The sequence below is a fragment of the Halictus rubicundus genome, chromosome 14, assembly GCF_050948215.1.
Source record: "Halictus rubicundus isolate RS-2024b chromosome 14, iyHalRubi1_principal, whole genome shotgun sequence".
Classification (NCBI taxonomy): Eukaryota; Metazoa; Arthropoda; class Insecta; order Hymenoptera; family Halictidae; genus Halictus; species Halictus rubicundus.
The window spans coordinates 2902952-2923517 of record NC_135162.1 but is presented as its reverse complement, the minus strand read 5'-3'; the positions used below and the strand labels follow the sequence as shown (position 1 = coordinate 2923517).

At 34.6% G+C, this 20566-nt stretch overlaps 1 protein-coding gene and 1 long non-coding RNA gene across 4 annotated transcripts in view; both read left to right on the top strand.

The window, feature by feature from the left end:
• The window catches only part of LOC143360937 (uncharacterized), a 308277-nt gene that overhangs the window by 15196 nt on the left and 272515 nt on the right, over positions 1 to 20566 (top strand). The gene's annotated exons all lie outside the window — the stretch shown is intronic.
• LOC143360931 (neuronal calcium sensor 2) overlaps positions 1 to 20566 on the top strand; it is a 602579-nt gene that overhangs the window by 354383 nt on the left and 227630 nt on the right. The window contains exons 1-2 of one of the 3 annotated variants that reach the window (XM_076800138.1): positions 9896 to 10022; positions 11365 to 11773. The exons of the other annotated variants lie outside the window; for them this stretch is intronic. The gene's annotated coding sequence lies outside the window, so the exon portion shown is untranslated. Of the gene's footprint in view, positions 1 to 9895; positions 10023 to 11364; positions 11774 to 20566 lie in introns of those variants that run through there. 3 annotated transcript variants of the gene reach the window in all.

Here is a 20566-nt window from a genome sequence, read left to right as displayed (position 1 = left end):
GAAAATATTTCGAAAAATATAAATGGATATGAAAAAATCTTTTAGACAGAAGTTGTATCGTTTCGTGGGAGACGCACCAAGCTGTTATTTATTCGACCTTGAAATGACTTTGAAAGTGCCTCTGAATGTGAACTTTGAATTTTTAAATTGGAATCCATAGTTGTTATTGTATATTATTATTGCTGGAAATAATTTTAGCATAAGCCGTTCCCGAGATATGAACTGTCATTGTCGGAGTTGACAGGCCGCTCTCTCTCAAAGTTGACATAGATATCGCACAGTAATTCTGTCAGGAGCCGGTTATGTTAGAATCTTCTGAGAAGCACCTTAAGCTGGTAAATGTTCGAATTTTCGACCGTTTGCTTCGTTGCATAAGTTTATAAACCGAAAAACCAACGACGCACCGCAGCCCATCAATTTTGAGAGTTTATATCTTGGGAACGGTATACTAAAATTACATTCAGGTAGTGTTTCAAAAACGTCTCGGTACCAGCTATAGTAATATAGAATAAAAAATATGGGTTCCAATTAAAAAATCCATAATTGAACATCATAGGTCTTTTCAAAGTCATTTCAAGGTCAAATAAATAACAGCTGAGTGTGTCTTCCACGAAACCATACAACTTCTATCTAAAACATTTTCTCATATCATTCAAATTTCTCGAGATATTTTCCCTAGGAATTTAAAATGGATCACCCTGTATATTAAGGAAAACAAATTAATAGAAAACTAATTTCACCAGAAGACATTTATCATTTGCATTAATTGTGCGATTTTACTTTTCGTACTACTGACGGAACACAGCTAAAAGCGGAAACGTACGTGTCTTCAGAGCTCTCTACGTCTTAATTCTACGACAGTAATAAAGTTGAGTAATAAACTCGACTGTCTGTTTCAAGAGTTTGTGTTTGCACTGCTTTTAACGCATGCAATGCGCTGATATCGCTCGAGATTAATCTTAAAATTAACTCGTAAAAGACTACTCCAGAGCGACGCGAATGAATTTTTATGAATTTTTGCATACGACTGGAACGTACAACAATATTTTATAAGTGTCCTTTTATCGTCAATCGTTTCACGTTGAGCGTGTGACGGCAATTTTCGACGGTGAGGACAAAACCTCCAGTTAAACCGAAAACTTAAATTCTAAATCATGTATCTAAATAATTCATTCATATACGGAAATAGTACTCGGACAAATTTATTTGCTCAAAAATATACAATAAATGTATACTTACATTATAAACAATTTATCTATACAGTGGTTACTCGATATATGTCCACAATACGGATGGTCTAGTCAGGAACACATATCGGATAGGAGATACTATTCTTTACTCACTATACCGCGAGGTATACCCCGTGAGGGGCCATGAAGCTCGAAAGATCTCGGTTGCCGAAGAGCGTAACATTCCTCGACGATCAGGACTCTCGAGCTTCATGGCCCCTCACGGGTTAATACCTCGCGGTAGTGGGGATTGTTCTAGGACTTATATCTGTTAGGCTTTCGGGACATATTTAGAGTAACCACTGTATTCACCTATATATTTTGCGCCACAAATTTTTATATTCACAAATTGTATCTCATTTGTCTAGACAAGTATATTATTTTCATAATATTTTAAGTGGTTACAGTGATCTTAGTCTTTACATGTTTGTTGAGTTTTGACAATTAATACAACAGCTGTAACAATGCTGTGTAATATTTTACATAATAAATGATAATCAATCAAACTTAAAGCGTGGTTAAAATCTTGAAAATACAATATCTTATTTGATGTACCAATATTGCAGATTATTAAATGCAATTACTTCATTTCAACATGATAAATGTAAAAACTCCCGTAATAAATACTGAATTATTGTACCGAAAAGAACTGAACGAAATTTTAGCTGAATCAATTTGGTAGTTCCCAGGACAGTCTTAGTGTTTATTCAAAAACACAGATTTGAAAGAACTTTTATAAAATTAGATCAAGTATTTTGTTGCACCTCTGTAAAATATATATTGTTCCATATTTATTAATACAATTTTTGGAAAAGACGTTTTATCGATAACACATTAACTAATCTAAAAATTGTTTCAAGTAATTGATTTATTTTCTGCATAATTTAGTCGTGTTATGATATGACTCGCGATTAAGAAATTTGAAAGTGGCCGAGTCATTTTTGTAAGGGATTGGAAATGAAATTTTATTTTGTTGTTGTCGATGTAGGTGGTCAATGTTATGGCACCACCCTGTATATTTTATTTTAACGATGGTACTATGAAAACTACATATTTGAAAGATCAGAAAGTTTTACAACTTTACGGCATATTTTTCAATATTGTAACGACATATCATCAATGCATAAAGTTATTAAAAAAGAATTTTCTTTTTCTGTTGCAGGTACGTAAACTTCTTCGAACATAATCAAAATGTGACGTTTGTGAAATTTTCCCTTTGGGCTAGAGAGGTTTTAGGTAAGACAATTTTTTATTAAACATATGTACATATATTCAACATCAATGGAAATTATTGTTTAAAATTTATGCATAGAGAGGAACTGTTTAAAATTTATATATTCTGCTGAAATTGAATACGTATAAATAACTAATAAAAAAGTAATTCGTATTTTCTTTTTTATTTTACTTTCGTACATTGTACATTTTCATTGTATTACAATACCAGATTGCAGAGACATACATAAATATAACTTTTACATACTTCATACACGTATTTTGTGCCCTCTCTGTGTTAAATCTTACAATAATATTATTTGCTGTGGCGGACAAAAAAAAATTTACAATTGGAATTTCTTCAGATTAGTATTAATAACTTGAACACTAGACGATTTTCAAAAGTAAGTCTAAAATATTTTCCATTGTGACAATTAGATTGTGGATTTTATGCATTTATAACAAAAGTGGGTAGGTACAAATTAAAATAGTGAAAAGATTAAAAGAATTTATGAACACCAACGTATTATTTCCTACTTACCAAAATTAGTAAAGAAAGAAAGAACTTTTGGCTAAACTTTACTTCAGTAATCTTGTAAGTTTTGGCGAGAAAATACCGAAAATCCAAGTTTCAATCCTAGGATATCAATAGTATATCAACATGGCGACGCCTTACCTCTCGAAAATGCTTAAAATCGCTCAACTTTAAATACGCATACATTTTGAACTACTGCTTTACTCGGATAAAAAATTGAATTTTCGGTATTTTCTCTCCAAAATCTACAGGATTACTAAAAAAATGTTAAAAAGTTCTGGTTTCTTAAGGTAAAGTTTAACCGAACTTTTGACTTGACTCCTGTTTCTTACAGTGACGCACAACATTCTTATTTCTTCTATATATAGTACAAATTTGTCAATATTTCTCTTCATTAAGGTGTATACATTGGTTTCAACTTACATATGCATCCTTAATTATACACATGAAAAAAAAAACACAATAGACATAATTCGGGTCGTTGATCTTCCATCACCATATCGACTTCAAGCAAACTTCAAAGATGGTATTCAATTTTTTTGAGGAAAAAAGGATTTAAAAACTCGAGTGTCCACCACAATCGCCAAATCTGAATCCCATTGAAAATTTCTGGCCATTTTTAGATGAGCATAGTCCTTTAAGTACTTGTACTGACAAAGAAAGTATTATTTTGCAAACGTAAAGAACACTTCAAGCAAAATCGGCTTAACTTCACCTTGGCAACCCAGAAATTTTCAACTTTTTTTTTATATAATCCTGTAGATTTTGACGAGAAAATGCCAAAAATCTAAGTTTTCACTGGATATATTTCTGGATATATGGATATATTCTGGATCTATTTCTTCTATTTTGTGTTTCACCTATTGATTTTTGCCATAAATGCATAAAAGCCACAGGCCAGTTATCTGCCTCAAACCAAATTCTACTATTTTACGAGTAGATATAGGTAATTGAAGAGCTCGAGGCAACAAACGGTCAGCTCGATTTCGACGTGACTGTAAAAGAACAAAATTTTTCGATAGTTCGGTGCAAAGTTAAGTAAAACACGCGTCAAAGGAATTACATACATGTATTACCCTTGGCAGAAAATATTCGACCAAAATTATGAATATGATTGTTGAACGAATTGTTTGGGCACATGTTGAGTATGAATAATAGTACAGTGTATATATTAGACAAATATGGTATTAAAGGTGACGACATTTCAGAAAAATATTAATAAAATGACGAATTGTTTTGCTTCGTACCAAATGTAAAATAATAAACTATCTACCTCTGTAAGAAAATTATAAAGAAAGTTAGGTAGCGTAACGAAGCAATAAAACACTTTTTAATATTGCCAATGGTGAAAATGACAATAGACATTTTCACAAGAATGTTCTGTATACTTGGGGATAATTAACCATTTTTTTCGATCAGCGTCTAATTTACTCACTCTGAACATTATGAAATAACAAATATTGGTTGAAGTTCCAAAAATCGGTCAAAACGCATTAAACTCAAATTTTGCGCATAGCCTCATTTTTCATTAAAAACATATTTCCAAAAGGATTTTTGGCGACTTGAAAAATAATTTTTTATGATGATAATATCATTTTCTACCTTACCGACGAATTTTCTTTAGGTCTGGGTTAAGTTTGGGGTAGGTACGGATGCACACGAAGGGGCTCGTTCCTGCCCCGCCCAAAAACACGTGTTCCGTCAATTATGAAGGGCAGAATTCGCTGTAGTGTGTGTCCCATAAGGTAGTTAATGATATTAGTATGATAAAAAATTTTTTCAAACCGCCAAAAATCCTTTTGGAAAACATGTTTTTAATGTAAAATGAACCTATTTACCAAATGTCAGCTCAATCAGAGTTGCCCGTTTTTCGGAACATTAACCCAAATATTTTCATTTTTCAATTATTTTTTTTGTGTGTGATACGTCCTATGACTGCATTTAGTTTTATCGTTAATGGAAATAAAATTCAACAATGATTGAAACTTGACGTATTTGATCGAATAATTTTTGTCAGCGGTAGTACTATAATTTAGGACAAAAATAAAAGTGAAATGTACGCCATAATATGGAGTCGAGGGAATATAAATACCGTAGAATGTTTGTTATCTGATTACATCAACAATTGTATACCAACGATTTTATATCAACAAACTGTCTAATATAAAAAAACATGTATATTTGAAATATAGGCGCGTGGAAATGGCCGTAAATACGCAAAGGAAAAGCAAACCATGAAATGTGGTTGAAGCTAGTAGTAAAACATTGTGGTTATCTGGGGTATCGGGGGTCGATAATGGTTTTAGGATGCGTCTCTGCTTATAGAGTGGTATATTCGGTCCGCATTGATGGGAAATTAATAACCACACGATATCTGAAGGTTCTGCAAAAGCATGCAGTGAATCTTGATTACACCTAATTGATAACAAAGGGCTTAGTCGGATAAATGGTCACAATCAACCCTCCGTTAATTTTAACTGAAAATTACTTACCAAGTTTCAACCCTAAAGTTTGTAAGGATAGCCACAATGAAGAACTGAAAAATCAATTTTTCTCCATTTCTGTCACTTAATCGTATTTAAAAATTCTAAAAAAACCAGAAATATTTCGGGTACCAAACCACATATTTTTCTGAATTTTCAGTTGTATTCTTTGATTGTCACGAATGAAAAATATGACAAAAACAGATTTCATATTGAAGTTACCTTTTATATGAGTTCAGCAGAAAAATATTATCATAAGTACTATTCTCAATTTTTTGAGAATTTCCTTCTAAAAAATAATTTGCTTCTAAAATACAATACTTGAATTGTAAAATATTATTGAAAAGATTTAGAAAATAACTAATCATTAAATGTTACAAATTGGATATCTAAAAATTATGAAAATGGAGCCAAACAATGTAAACAAATCGTTTAACTTATTCAGAACAGAATTGCAAACAATTCCAAATGAGATTTGGAAAAATTGTATGAAATCACAAAATACTCAAATTTTCTTCAAGTTTATAATATTTACGTAGTTTATTTCAAGTTTACGATAATATTAGTAAAATCAAATACATGAGGCAGATTAAAATTGTAGTATTTGTTTTATTGGTAAAAATGAAAAATTTTACGATTTAGATAATCTAAAACTGTTCTACATCTATGTATGTAATATGCATACAATATACTCGTCTATGCCACTTTCTTTGAAAGATATCTACACATATATGTATAGGAAGTGAATTTTTCCTTTACTTTCGGGACACGCATACTCTTATGTTCCTCCCTCCCGTCCCTATATAATGGTCAAAGTAAATTCTGTTTATGGTATCGTAACAGGAAATTGATATTGTATTACGTGTTATAACTTTGTGCATGAAAATGTCAAAGAGGATTTTTTATTTATAAAACCAAAAAATTTTATTAATTTTTTAAATTGAAAATAAATGAGTATCATTGATATTTGGATTATTTCTGATCCAATTTGAAATTATTGAAATGTCCGAATTTGAAAGTGGCTATGTAACGAAACGTGAAAAATCATTATTCAACTGTATTAAGTAGGTAAATCAAAACATCGAAAAATATGAATATATAATAAAAATGTAAGGGAATTATAAAAGTGTACAAATACATTAAATTCATATTGTTTATTTATAATTATTAGTAGACTTTTGATCTATATGCAAAATAAAAATTGTCTGTCTGAATTACAAGAAAAGATATTTACAAAAAAAAATGATTGTTGAAATTTATTTGTTCACTATAATCGAACTATGTAATTTAATAATTGATGGCATATATTTAGAGGATTATACAGTATATTTCACTATGTTTGTTATGCATATATATGCAATGTGTATACATAAAGAGTATCGCTATTCGGTCTTGCTACAATCGACTCAATCCCCTTACTGAAACAAGACTACAATTATTAGGCGATGGAGTATACTTGTTTCGTAAAAATTCCATTCTTTTCACTATAGGCGTATAAATTTTCTCTATAGGCGTAGAAAATTCTGAAAGAAATCAGGCATATTTGAGCTATCAGAATGCACTTCTATGAATTTTTAGCTTTGAAATCGAATTTTAAAAACTAAAAAAACATTTGCCGATCTTAGTCCCTAGAACAATGCCTATTTTCGTCCTATTTTTATTTCGTACGACATACAGCATTATTTTTGGGAGTGATTTGCATAAACATTTTATTGCTTATTGCTTTAAAGATTTGTACTTTTCTTCTAGACACGTTTTCAGATCAGCCACACTGTTAAATTGTTTCCCATTTCAACCTACCTTTGTAACTACGATCTCCTAACAATTCTCAATGGTGTACAATATTAGGTTGTTGCATACGAAATAACCGATTTTTAACAATAACGTTAAACCAGCATAATTTTCATTTAAGTAAACTTCTGGATCAAAGAAGAATTATTCTAGCCAACGTAGTCTGTCAATTAATTGTAAGTCTAAGAATTTCTTAGTCGTTCACGACCAGTGTGTTAATTAATCGATGCATTTTGACAGAACATCGCATAATGCTGTCAACATGTTATTTTTTCATATAATACGAATACTCGGCAATCACAATGATTGACATTGAAATAAACTTTCTTCAAAAGTAAAATTGATCATGCAGGCCACATTCTTATTGTTACAAAACATATGTGCGTTTTTACAAATAATAATTAAGGTTGGAAAAAGTTTTTCTTTTACCATAGTTTCTGTAAGAATAGTCGGTTGTTTCGAATTTGTGTAGGTGGAGTTCTATAACTTTTTCTCTGGTATTAAGCAATGTGAATATTAGATCAGTATATTTTTGAAAACATTTTATTTCGTATTGACAGTAAAAGAGGCCTGCGAAGTGACTAATAGGAGCACTAAAAGCGAATAAATTACGCGATATTATTCATAATACTACAGTAATTATGGAAAATGTGTCCTCATTATCACGGAGTATATTCCCCGAAGATCCGAAAGCTCAATCGCCGCGCTGAGAAGTGTGACAGAAAACGAGATTAGGTAAATCGTTGAAAAAATCTTTTTATTTCGAATTACTTTTTTATTAAATTTTGTGCCAACATATTCGTGACAATTATACTATTAAATGCCGTCTAAGTTTACTTGATGTTCGATTATCGACTTGTATTAAACAAGTAAACACCCTCGAAATGGCGCACAGTGGCCTAAAACACGAAATTTAGTGACATTTTGGCATAACTTCTAAACTATTAAAGATATCGAAGTGAAATTTGGGGTGTAGAATATTAATAAGTAATTTTTTTTAATGGTGTATAATGTAGTATACTTTTTGTTTATTTAATAGCCTTTTTTAACTATTTTTTAAATATATTTACAAATTTAACAACTCTTAGGAAATTTAATTGCAATGAAACACATTCAGCTTAGTCAATACATTGTTCTTCTAAATTTTTGGTAAATCTCTCTTTGAATAAAATTTGTTTCTTGATTTTCCAGGAACTGCAGAGAGAATTTAGGAAAGGTGACTGCATCTCATCCTTCCTAAAAATTTGCAGTGTGTGGTACCTGTATAAAGCACAAATTAAAAAAAATTTGTAGCAGAGCATAAACATTTGAAATGTTTAGAGTCTAGCTTTTTTTTAGTCGTCAAAGAGTCCCGACGAAGAATTCGGAAACCTATATGCACAGCCTCACGGACGGCTTTAAACAATAATAATTTGTGATATAGGACGTGATAGGAAATAATTCTTACATGATTATATAGAAGAAAGTATGCTGAAAATACTCAATTTTGTAAAATTCTATGATCTCTTGTGATTCAGAAGGTATTCCTTGCGAAGTCTTAAGAATTTTGAAAATTTTCTTCATTGCATTTAGCATAACATTTTTAATACATTCTGAATAGTAATTTTTAATTGTCAATGGTAACTTACAGCTTAAAGATAAACCTTTCATTAAAAAAAAAAAATTGGAAGGAAAATATTAAAAAGGATCAAGACTTCCAACTTTAACTGTTTATTACAGTAATACTATTTACTAAATTTTATTAATTTTTTCACTTTCAAGGTTGATTCATATTTAGAAACCAATAAACATTCAACAGACATCAATATGATTCAGTTGATTTTTTGGCAAAATGTCACTAAATTTCCCGTTTTACACCATTGTGTGGCGGGGCCGTCTTCGGTGTCGCTTCAATCAGAAACGTGTGCTACAATGCAAATCTGTCGGTAAAAGTTTCACAAAAAAAAGTGTTATCACTGCCTTCCTAACTCGCGATTCTCATCTATACTCGACGCTAGACGGCCGCGGAAACAAAGAATCGCGTCTAGTACACGATACGAGTGACATTTCGGTCCCGAAGTGTTCGGCATACGTATCCATGAATAATAAGTGAAGCAGATAATAATAGTAAACGTACTGTTACGAGAGAAACTGGGCAAAAGCCGAGGGCGGGAACTCGGATCGATTAAGTTTTTTCGAGCCGCCGATTACCATCTTCGGCGTCCGGATTTTTCAATTGGGCCGAGTTTTCCCGCCAAGAAATCACGCGTATCGCAAAGTACGCGCGAGTTGATGGAAGCACGCGTGTAGGCAGCTGGTACGTCGATGCGCGCACATAGTAGAAACGCGAGCGAAGAGAGGGAGAAAACCGGGGGGGGGGGGGAACGGTTAAAGTAGCGTCGGTGGTGGATGCGATGGAGGATGGAATAGCGCGCGGTGGGTTGTAGTAGCAGCTAGCAGAGCTAGGCAGCTAGGCAGCTAGGCAGCTAGGCAGCGCGCGGCAGTGGTAGCAGTGGTGGAAGCAGCGCAAAGCAGACACTGCGAGATCTGCCCGTTGGAGCAGGAGGATGTGGCGGGTAGTGGGGGTTTAAGGAGGGTGGGGCAGGGGACCATTGGAGTGGGTGGAGGGGTGGAGTGGGGGAGAGAGTGGCAGCGTAGCGGCTCGTTTAGCACGCAGGATCAGCTTGGGGGAGAGCTTCGCTTCGTCGCTTTTACCTCGCGCTAGCTAGTAGCTCCGCCGCATTCGTACGTGATACGAAAGACACGCGCGCGACAGAGTTGCGTACAGGCTCGGTACGATCGCTTCTAAATCGCCTTGCGTGGGTGTGTTCTTCCTCCTACGTACTGCTTTCTGGCATTCTCACTGCTCTCTTACTTTCTCCCTCTTAGTTTTCTTGACCCTTCACTCCGATTCTTATCCACCTATGATTTGGGCTTCCACTCTTCGTGCGAACCTTCCCTAACCTCCTTCCACCCTCTCTATCTTTATATATCTCTCTCTTTCGTTACCTCCCTTAATCTCTCTCTCTCTCTCTCTCTCTCTCTCTCTCTCTCTCTCTTTGTCACACACACACACATACATTTCCTCTCTTACTTCTTGCGATTTAATCGAGCTCGAGTCGCTCGTTCGCCGTTTCCCGTTTCCAATGTGATCGATCTCTCCGCGCGCGTGCAGATACACTCGCTTTCGGTGCGTCGACGGTCGAAGGGACGAAAAAAAAAAAGGAAAACAACACGCACGCAGAAAACGGCGAGTACGCACGCCCGTTTTTGACGGGAACAGAGGTGAAACAGGACGCGACAGGAGGTTCTAGGGGACGACCATCGGCGACACTGCGCCGTCACAAACGTTCTTTCGCAAACGGCCTTAACTAAGAAAGAAAGAGAGAGAGAGAGAGAGAGAGAGAGAGAGAGAGAGAGAGAGAGAGAGAGAAAGAGAGGGTGGGAGAAAGAGTCGATGAGAGAGCGAGAGGGAAAAGCAAGGTAGAGAGAGAGAGGGAGAGAGAGAGAGAAGGTGACCACCGACGAGAGAAAGAGCTTACAGGTAGTGTGTCTAAGCCGCGGTGTAGTACGGTTTAGAGGCTTAAAGAACGCGATACGGTACCAGGACATACCGTTGCTTGTTAGAGCGCGACGGTAATTGGCGTCGGGACATCTGCTCCCATATCGGGAACGAGTGAACGAAGGAGAGATTAAAGAAGTCTGGAGAGAGTGTGCTTTCCGCGAACACACCTAGCTGCGTGGTGTACACCTAGAGTTTTCAGGCAAGTTGAAGCAAAGGGGGTAGTGCGCGGTGCCGTGGTGTAATCGTGTTGAAAATTCGACAAGAATTTCCGCGGGTCTCTCTCTCTCCTTTTCTAATTCCTTTTACCGATTTTCTCTCTTCCCTCCTTCTCCACGGGGATCCGCGATCATTCTCACGGGGGCTCGGCGACTGAATCGCAATTTGTAATTAAGCGTCTGCCGTCGTCGATGCGTAGCAAGCTCCAAGCGTTCCAAGCTCTGTTTCTTGTTCCCCCGAGCGCCGATGGTGTACCCTCCACTGTCACGTGTTCCCGTGATCATACACACATCCATAGCGAACATACCCGTGCGAGCATCGTAATATCGCGTCTCTTCTGTTCGCCGTTCGCAGAACGTGTGGTTGTTTCACGTTGGCTGGACCATCGGTAAATTATGCGTGCGCGTAACGGGTAGCGCGACGGACACGGTAAGAACAGGTGAAGTTGAAGTGTGCCGTTGCGACGCGGATTTGCATCGTGCGGCGGGTGCGCCAGAGTCAGCTCTCGCTGTCTTCGGAAGCGGCGGACAAAGTTCTCAGGACAAATCCGTCGCGGTGAACTCGTCCATCTGACTGGTAGACCACCGACCGCTCGGCTTTAAACGATCGAGTGGTTCGACTTGTGTCTTCTTTCCAATCCCGTGCCCGGGGGTTCCTCGTCGACCTCCAAGGTGACACAACCAAAGAAAACCTGCGACCCGCACGACCTGTGCCCTTGCTGTGCGCCTCGACGCGTCGTAGGATTCTCTACGTTGACCAGCCGGTAAGATGATTCTGTGTTTCGCGAACCGTTGAATCGCGACACGCGTTTTCCCGTGACAAATTCCATGGAACGCAACCCCGTCATCCCTGTAATCTCTGCGTTTCGCCCATTATGCAATGCGATACATCACGGCCGCGAGTCGTTCGAGAGGATTACCCGCATTCGATCGTTAAATTGTTTATCCACGATTTCCGAGACGAATCGCCGATTCTGAATCATGGGTTTTCATTCACTCTGTCAAATCCTACAGTCCTGTGTTTGGGTTATGTTCGCTCATTCGTGTGCTGTTTCAAATCAACCCCTCAGAGCCCCGAACTTTTATTCAAAATGTACAGTGACTCTTATTGATATTCGGACACTCTCGACGATAACTGTTTTAACGCGTTGACTGCCATGTCACCCATATGTGGGCGATGGAATTATTTGTCCAGGTTTTAAAATGAATTTTTACGTTAATATATTCATTGTGCCTAATTTGATTAGGATCTGTCAAATTCAAGAAAGTTGGAGGACTACTCAATATCATACATTTCATTTTTTTTAATTTTTATTTCATTAAATAACTTACTTTGATTTTATGGAATATTTGAGGTTTCTAGTTTGGCAGTCAAAGTGTTAATAGTAGACGTTAGAATACTGAGTTTACTGCACAAGGCAGAAAAATAAATTTGAAAAAATTGCAGTTGGTCTTCCATCAAAATTTTATCGAAGTTACTTGAATGTGTGATATAAGGATTTACAATACCGATGCAAAACACGAACAAGATAGTCTTATGGTTAAAATTGTGACTAAAAAAGTATCGATGTAGGGTTGGGGACCCAATTACTGTTCCTATATTAATTATACTTATTTTTAAAGCATAATATTAAAATAGAAATATATAACATATATTAAATGACTTCAATGAAAAAATTTAACATGTTTTTTTTTAAATGTTCATTATGCTTTGACAAGAAGTATAATTATTATAGATACAGTAGTTTGCACCCCCACGGTAATTGGGTCCCTTGACTTATGTCACTTGACAGTTATACAGAGCTGTAGAGTATTAGGGAACAAACGTATTTACTAGATTAAATGTTGCACATCAGAAGCGTCTAACTCTTTTTTTTTTCTTCTTTGAAGACAACTCTGTAAATAATGATTAGACTGCAGATTTTATGCATTTATGACAAAAATAGGTAAGCACAATTTAAAGCAGTGGACATATTAAAAATATTTAAGGGCACTCGCATTGGTTTCAGCTTAATAAAATAATTACAAAAAGAAAGAAATTTTGATTTCGCTCCTGTGTCTTGCGATCAATGCAAATATTTTTTATTTTCCATAAAGATCCGCAGTGTAATGATGACAATAATATACAAGATGGAATACAGTCGATCAAAAACAGTAACTAAAACAGTTCTTTGTTTCCTTTAACGAGTCACTTTCGAAGGGTTTGATATTCGATTTTGTTCTATATTCGGTACCGATATCGAAAAATTTGAAGCGTCTGCATAATTCATGACGGTCCGCTATTTTCCTCTCGTCCATCATTTCGGATTCCCTTACTATCCATGCCCTGATCTCCTTGCCCTCCGGCTGAAACTTCTTCGAAATTAAAGCTATAAGGAAAGTGGAGCTATCTTTTTTTTTGCTCATCGTGGCCGCGCATTTTCGTTTCGTCGATTATTACGTTTCCGCTCGAAAAGTTAATCCGGGTAAGTGCGAGCGTCACGGACGGCGAATTCGGCAATCTTATGTTAATTGCGGAGCACGTCGGGAGAAATTACGACCACGCAAAAATGATATCGGAGAAATCAATTCGGGGTTTAAATCCATGACATCTGCGAAGCAAACGTGTCTCGAAAAGAACTACGAACATAATTTGCTTAATATTATAGTGTTCTTTTTATAGATATATCGATTGGAAGTTCTATCGGAATGACTACTTTAGATAGTTACGTCTTATTCGATCCCCTTAATAAAAAGAAACATTTTTAATGGGTCGCCTTAAACAAATAATTACGTGAAACGTGAATCCCTCCCAAAGAGTGTAGCCGGATAAGGAGGTCAAAAGTGCCTTCAAATTGAATTTGGCATACGCCATTTGATAGCTTATAAAAAAAAAATACTTTGTGTCAATTTTCAACTCTATATGTCGACATGGAGGGTAGTAATAGGGTGACAAAGAAAATCAGGTTTTTCCGTAATTTCTCTTATCCTCTTCAATTGAAAATTCTAAAAAAATCAGGCATATTTTAGCTATTAGAATGCATATCCATGAATTTTTTCAGAATTTTTAGCTTCGAAACCAAATTTTCAAAGTTATGAGATACTAAGTTTATATTTTTCCGGTTTAACTTCTCGTTATGGTTGTTATGGTTGTTAACTTATAATTTTTTCAGATTTTTCAAAGTGGAGGCACGGAGTTTAAAAAAATCAGAAACCGCTATTTTGTACCTTTTCCTTGCCCTTGCAAGTTTTTTTATTTTTTAAAAGTCGGTTTCTGAAAAAATTTATAGATGTGCATTCTTATAGCTAAAATATTCCTGATTTTTCAGAATTTTCAATTCAAGAAGATAAGAGAAATTACGGAAAAACCTGATTTTCTTTGTCACCCCATTACCACCCCATGTCGACATATAGAGTTGAAAATTCGCACAAAGTATTTTCTTTGGATGAGCTATCGAATGGCCTATTGCAAATTCAATTTAGTTTGGGGGCACTTTTGACCTCCTTATCCTCCTTATCCACCCTTTGAATAACAATAAAGAAATCTCGAACTTCTAGTTTTATTTAAGTGATTTTTAAATAGTTTTCTTACGAAGTATTATAAATTATAAGATAATTAATTACGCGCGTCAGAAAGATAGAAAACTGAATACTTCTCAGCTATTTGTTCTTACACTTTACCCACCAGGAATTTTACACAAAAAGTATGTGACAGTAATACTATTAGATGGTTGCAAATGAAACGGGCATTTTTGAATCTTTAACATAAACTTTTATTGTACAAACTTTATTCATATTCCATTAATCGAAATAATTTCCATCGACATCAATGCACTTCACTTCTTCTGTCGTAATGCAAATGAATAATTTGAATATTTTTCCATTCAAAAAGCCACCTAGGCGCTTGAAAAAATGGTAATCAGTAAGTGACAGGTCAGGTGAATAAGGAGGGTGAGGAAGAATTGAATTCGCAATTTTTCGTACACTATATCAATTTCCTGACAGTATTTATCAGCGTTTATGGTTCCACATTTTTAAAAAAATGAGTAATGTACAACCCCTTTGCTGACCACCTTTCCCAAAGCCTTCAGATGTCGGGAGACAGTTGAATAGTGTATATTGGTTCTCTCCGCGATTTCCCGAACAATTAGACGTGAATCTCTTTCAACTATCTCTTTTAAACCCGAATCTTTAATAGTTGCTGGCTCATGACCACGAGGCTCATTTTCCAGATTTGTATCACCGGGACGAAATTTTTCAAACCAACGTCTTATGGTCCGATCACTTGCTATACCTTCACCGAAAGCAGCATTTATGTTCTTCGCTGCTTCAGACGCAGTACGTCCAAGTTTAAACTCGTACAAGTAAATTATGCGAATTTCCTTTTTTTCCATGATGAACGAAAATCGATTTTGAATCACGTACACTGTACAATATCAACAACTTATACACGCAAATTCATGTACGAGATATGTACTTTTCATATTGTACAATTTCAACGCCATTTGTCGTGGAAAAACTAAACTATAAAGACGGGAAGTTTCAAATGTGAATTGCAACAACCTAATACTAACAACGCCCAAGATTAATTTGTTAATAGAATAATAATGTATTTATATGTAAAAAAAAAAGTATTCATCAGTCGCCATAATATTTGGAATATTAAACAAAACGAAAGAAGTTAAAAAAAACGAGAACATTACGAAATATATTTTTGCAACTTATAATAAGAAAATCATTAATTTCTTTTTTTAATTAATGTTATTAGCATATTTACTCTGCATTGTTCAGTTCAAAATGTTATCTACATTTGTTTCAATGCTTCTGTGCTATTACACTGATGGTAAATCTCTCTTATATTAATACAAAAATGTCCCCAACACGAGTAGTTCTTAATAAAGTTCCCGCAAATTATTTCTTCAGTAGGTGGTTTTATTAAGCTTGTTTACTATGCAAATAATCACGCGAGATTATACATAATAACACGTTTCCAGATACGAAGGGGCAGTAATGAGCTAAAAATATGTATTTACTTGGTCAACCAGTAATTCCAGGTAGATCGATACTCAAGCTTCTAGCGAATCGTAGGTATTTGTTAAATCGTTGCCTGCTGATTTTGATCAGTGTTATTCCTTAGGGCAGTGTGCAGCTGCAGTCGAGTCGTTCGAACAGTTTTGTTTTAATGTTGGCTGGAACCGTGAACAATCCTGCTAAAATTATCGTTTCGCAATGCTGTCAATAAATCAATAACAGAAGTAAATTAGAATTTAGTGCGGCCTTGAGCTAGAGCTGATTCGGAAATATTCGTTTAGGATCTTCGTGTGTACATCGAGTTACGTTACTCATCCTTGACATTCCAAACAGTTCTTCCTCGCAATTTATGAATCTTCGATACAGATTATAATCGGTTGCCGTTCCATTCTAAATGATCCTTTCCATCGACAGAAATCGAAAACGTTTTCCTTCATGAAGCCATTATCGATAGATATACATAAGTTAAGTGCCAATTACCGTGCCCATATTAATTATACTTATTTTTAAAGCATAAAGAATATAGGCGTAGTAATTGGCACCCCAATAGTAGGCCCTTATCCTATATGGAGCATACACAGGAATAACATATTTAAGGTTTGATAAATATTTGTCTGTTGTTATAAAGGAATTTCTAATCAGTTTAGATTCGTTTTAAAGTTCAAATAATATCAGATATAGATAAAGTTACAGGTATTCGTGAAGTTAAACTTTTTATTATCTCATCGCAACGCTCTATGTACCTACCAATGTTTTAAAACCGTTCTATAGAATATTTGTTTTGTATTTTTAATAATCGGAATTCTATATTTAAAAAGTTTCGCACGTTTACAAATTCCTGCAGTTTCGTTACTCTCGCCTGATGGACAGGGACTTGATAATACGCGCGGGTACTGGTTTAAAGTAAATGGGTATATTTGGATTTATGCATTTAAAAAAAAATTAGAATGTTTTGCATAAAAGTTGTAGCCGGATAAGGACGTCAAAAGTGCTCCCAAACTAAATTGAATTTGCAATAGGCAATTCGATAGCTTATCCAAAGAACATACTTTGTTATAGCTTCTCGTTATGGTTGTTAACATATAATTTTTTCAGATTTTTCAGAGTAGGGGCACATAGTTAAACAATCAGAAACCGCTATTTTTTACCTTTTCCATACCCTTACAAGTTGTTTTTTTAAAATCCGGTTTCTGAAAAAATTCTTATTCTGATTTTTTGTCTCCCCATTACTACCCCCCCCCCCCATGTCGACATATAGGGTTGAAAATTGGCACAAAGTATTTTCTTTGGATAAGCTCTTGAATGGCCTATCGCAAATTCAATTTGGTTTGGGGGCACTTTTGACATTTATTTCTGGACTATTGTTTACTACGAAGTGACCACAGGTTAAATATCGACAATTTTTCCAGAATCCTGATTCCAAGAAGTAAATATGGCACACTATACTTTCCTACAATTAAATGATCACTTACAGTTGTTATTAATGCCCAGTTTTTCTCGGATTATAATCGACATTCAAATTTTAATTCATGCGGAATAAAGACGTTTCTCTTAGACGTTAATATATTACTGCAACGACTAATGCAAATTTTTCAAATATTCAAACTGATCGACTTTTTTTAAAGATAGAACATGTTTTTAGTCGACGAGATATTTCAGGAGAATGTACGACATTTTTTTTATTCATATCGTATGCCAACCTTCTACTTCGTACTTCAGTTTATTGATTTATGCAGTTCAATGAAATGGAGTTGATACTGCATCTATCTACATGCAGATGTTTTACAGGTATACTACGAATATAGTTTAGGTATCATTTGAAACTACATTTTCTCCACCTGCTATAAACGAAAACTTTACAAAATTGAAAAGAATGTATAATCAATTTTCTTTAATACCCTATGTTAAGGGACCCAGTTACTGTTGGAGTGCCAAGTATTGTGCCTATTTTAATTATACTTATTTTTAAAGCATATTAAGCATATTTTTAATGATATAAAAAAAGAGATGTGTAACATATGTATTAACTGCTTTTACCGCAACAGATTTAATGTCTCTTTTTAATATTCATTACGCTTTATTAAATAAATAAATAAGCATAGTTAGTATAGGCACAGTAATCGTCACGCCCAGAGCAATTGACTCTCTTACATTATATTACTTAAATTGTACACGTGTATTGAACCTTTGCAATTAGTCTTTATGGTATAGCTACGCGAATTCTGTTTGTAACAAATGGGCGTGTACATTCATTGTTTACATCTTGAAAGATTTAAAACGCATTGAACGATGCCACATACCTTCAAACGTTGCACTTAAACACGGTTCGGAATATTTCTGTTGACATCGTTTCGCGAGAAGTTTCAAATAAATTGAAATAAACCATTCTTGACCTTATTTTTCGCATTTAGCTTTTTCATGTTTCGAACAGCAGGAATACTTTTCTTCGTTTTATATTAAAACAGATCGATATCAAGTCTCCTGCAACGAAACTCGGGTTTTGATGTACTACTATTTCAATACTATCATTAAATCATTATGAAGTCAATTTGATATGAGGTAATTACTTCCGATCGAAATAGAATTGGTTGTTGCCTGTGAGCTCAGATAATCGAGCTGGAATCGCATTGCATCTATTTAGCATTCTATAGCCTGTTGGGTGCTGCATTATGGATAATTGAAATATTTTAGATGTCCCAAAGTCGTTGTACGTTGACATGTTCAGTTAAACGAATAGTTGTCAACCATAATCTGTAATAACTCAAGCCTTTTTATGGTCATAACGATTGTACCAGATACGGGTTGTTATGTCACTTGCATTGTATGCGAACCAATTAATGACATCGTTTCAATTTAAGAACTGATTCTCTCGGAAGTGACGTGATTAATATCTCCTTTTACGCCAGAGGTTATCTATTCTAACATTACGACGTGCTGTTTGTCAAGGTTCTCTGATTAATTCGCTCTGATATACTTTATCAGCAATCGGATAATTAGAGTTGGTACAGCTAATTCAAATTGTGAACTTAAACTAACACAATGTGCTTCTAGTTATCATTTTCAATGTTATATAGAATTTTCAGCATATCGTTTATTCATAAGAAAAGTGACATAAGTGAAAAAAAGGAAATTTTACAGGAGAGCCATTTGAAAAATTCTTAAAATTGTCAATTTTTTTTATTGTCATAGCCAACTTAGAAATGTAAAATAATTTGTTACTTATCATGTATACATTAGTTATAAACATTTTTTTTATAATTATATTTTGAGGTTACGTCGTTTTTCTTGCGAATAGTTGTTGAAAGGTCAAATTAGAGTTGTGATGTTTTTACCGTGAAAAGTTAGAGTGACTTCAAAGCTAGTGAACCAATAAAAATAATTTTAAAAATGTTTGAGTTGTTTAAATTTTCTCACTAATGAACTATATTGCTTGCAGATATTATTATTATTCCATACAATTCTAAATATGTTTCAGAGAACAAATAATTTTGGTGAATTCTCGTCCAATTATTAAGTAAATGAGAAAACATACCTTATTATGTAAATTTTGTGAATTTACAGAGGTAATAAACTTATTTTTGCAAATAATAAATAACAAGTAATCATAGTTTACGAATATTATTATTATATTCCAATAGTATTGGAATACTTAATAACCTATTCGTTTGCTTTTCTGTATCATTTATACTGTCTATGATCATGTTCTACAAGGTGTCCCAGTATTGATAGTACAACCCTGGAGGGAGTAATTCTATATGAAAAAATAAGTGGAAAATATGGTATCAATTTTTGCCGTTCGAGGCTTTGTTTTCCAGGAAATTGACTTTGAAAATTCGTCAACATCGCGTGCTTAGCATTTGTAAAAAGTGGAAGCATGAACAAACGTTGTCAGACGATTTCTATTCTCTGAACAAAAGAAATATTTTATAAGATAATAGAATGAAATAAAAAATTCTAAGTAATACATATTTGTATTTTGTTTGTTACTTTGAACATCTTCTTCCGGCATACCTCTTTTCCATACATTTTAAAACATTCTAAGAAATCATAACGCATTTTAACATACATAAATTACCACAACAAGAAGAAAGTAAACGTTCTGATAAAAATAGGATAACATCTGACATTGAATATTGTGGTCGCATGGTATAGTATAGTATAGTATAGGATAGGATAGCATAGTAAAAGTATGGTATTGTATGGTATGTAAAACGTGTGTAGTTGTTAAAAAAATTTTGTTAAATAGGTTGTTAGTAGTACATCAATTCTCACAGATAGACTAATTGCAGAATTTAAGGGATAAAATTGGAACGTAAAAGTTCTGCGACGACTGTGAGTTACTGTACTAACTGAAGATGATTATAATACGTTTCTCCATAAAATCCTTCACTACACTTTGAATTATGACATAATAAAGAAACTCGGATAAGATGAAAGGCGTTTGGCATATAAGTAACTTTGAATTGTTGGAAACAGCTTGTCTGTGACATGACATTTTCTTCCAAATTTTCTCACTGTGAGAACGAAATATAAATACGACTAGTCAG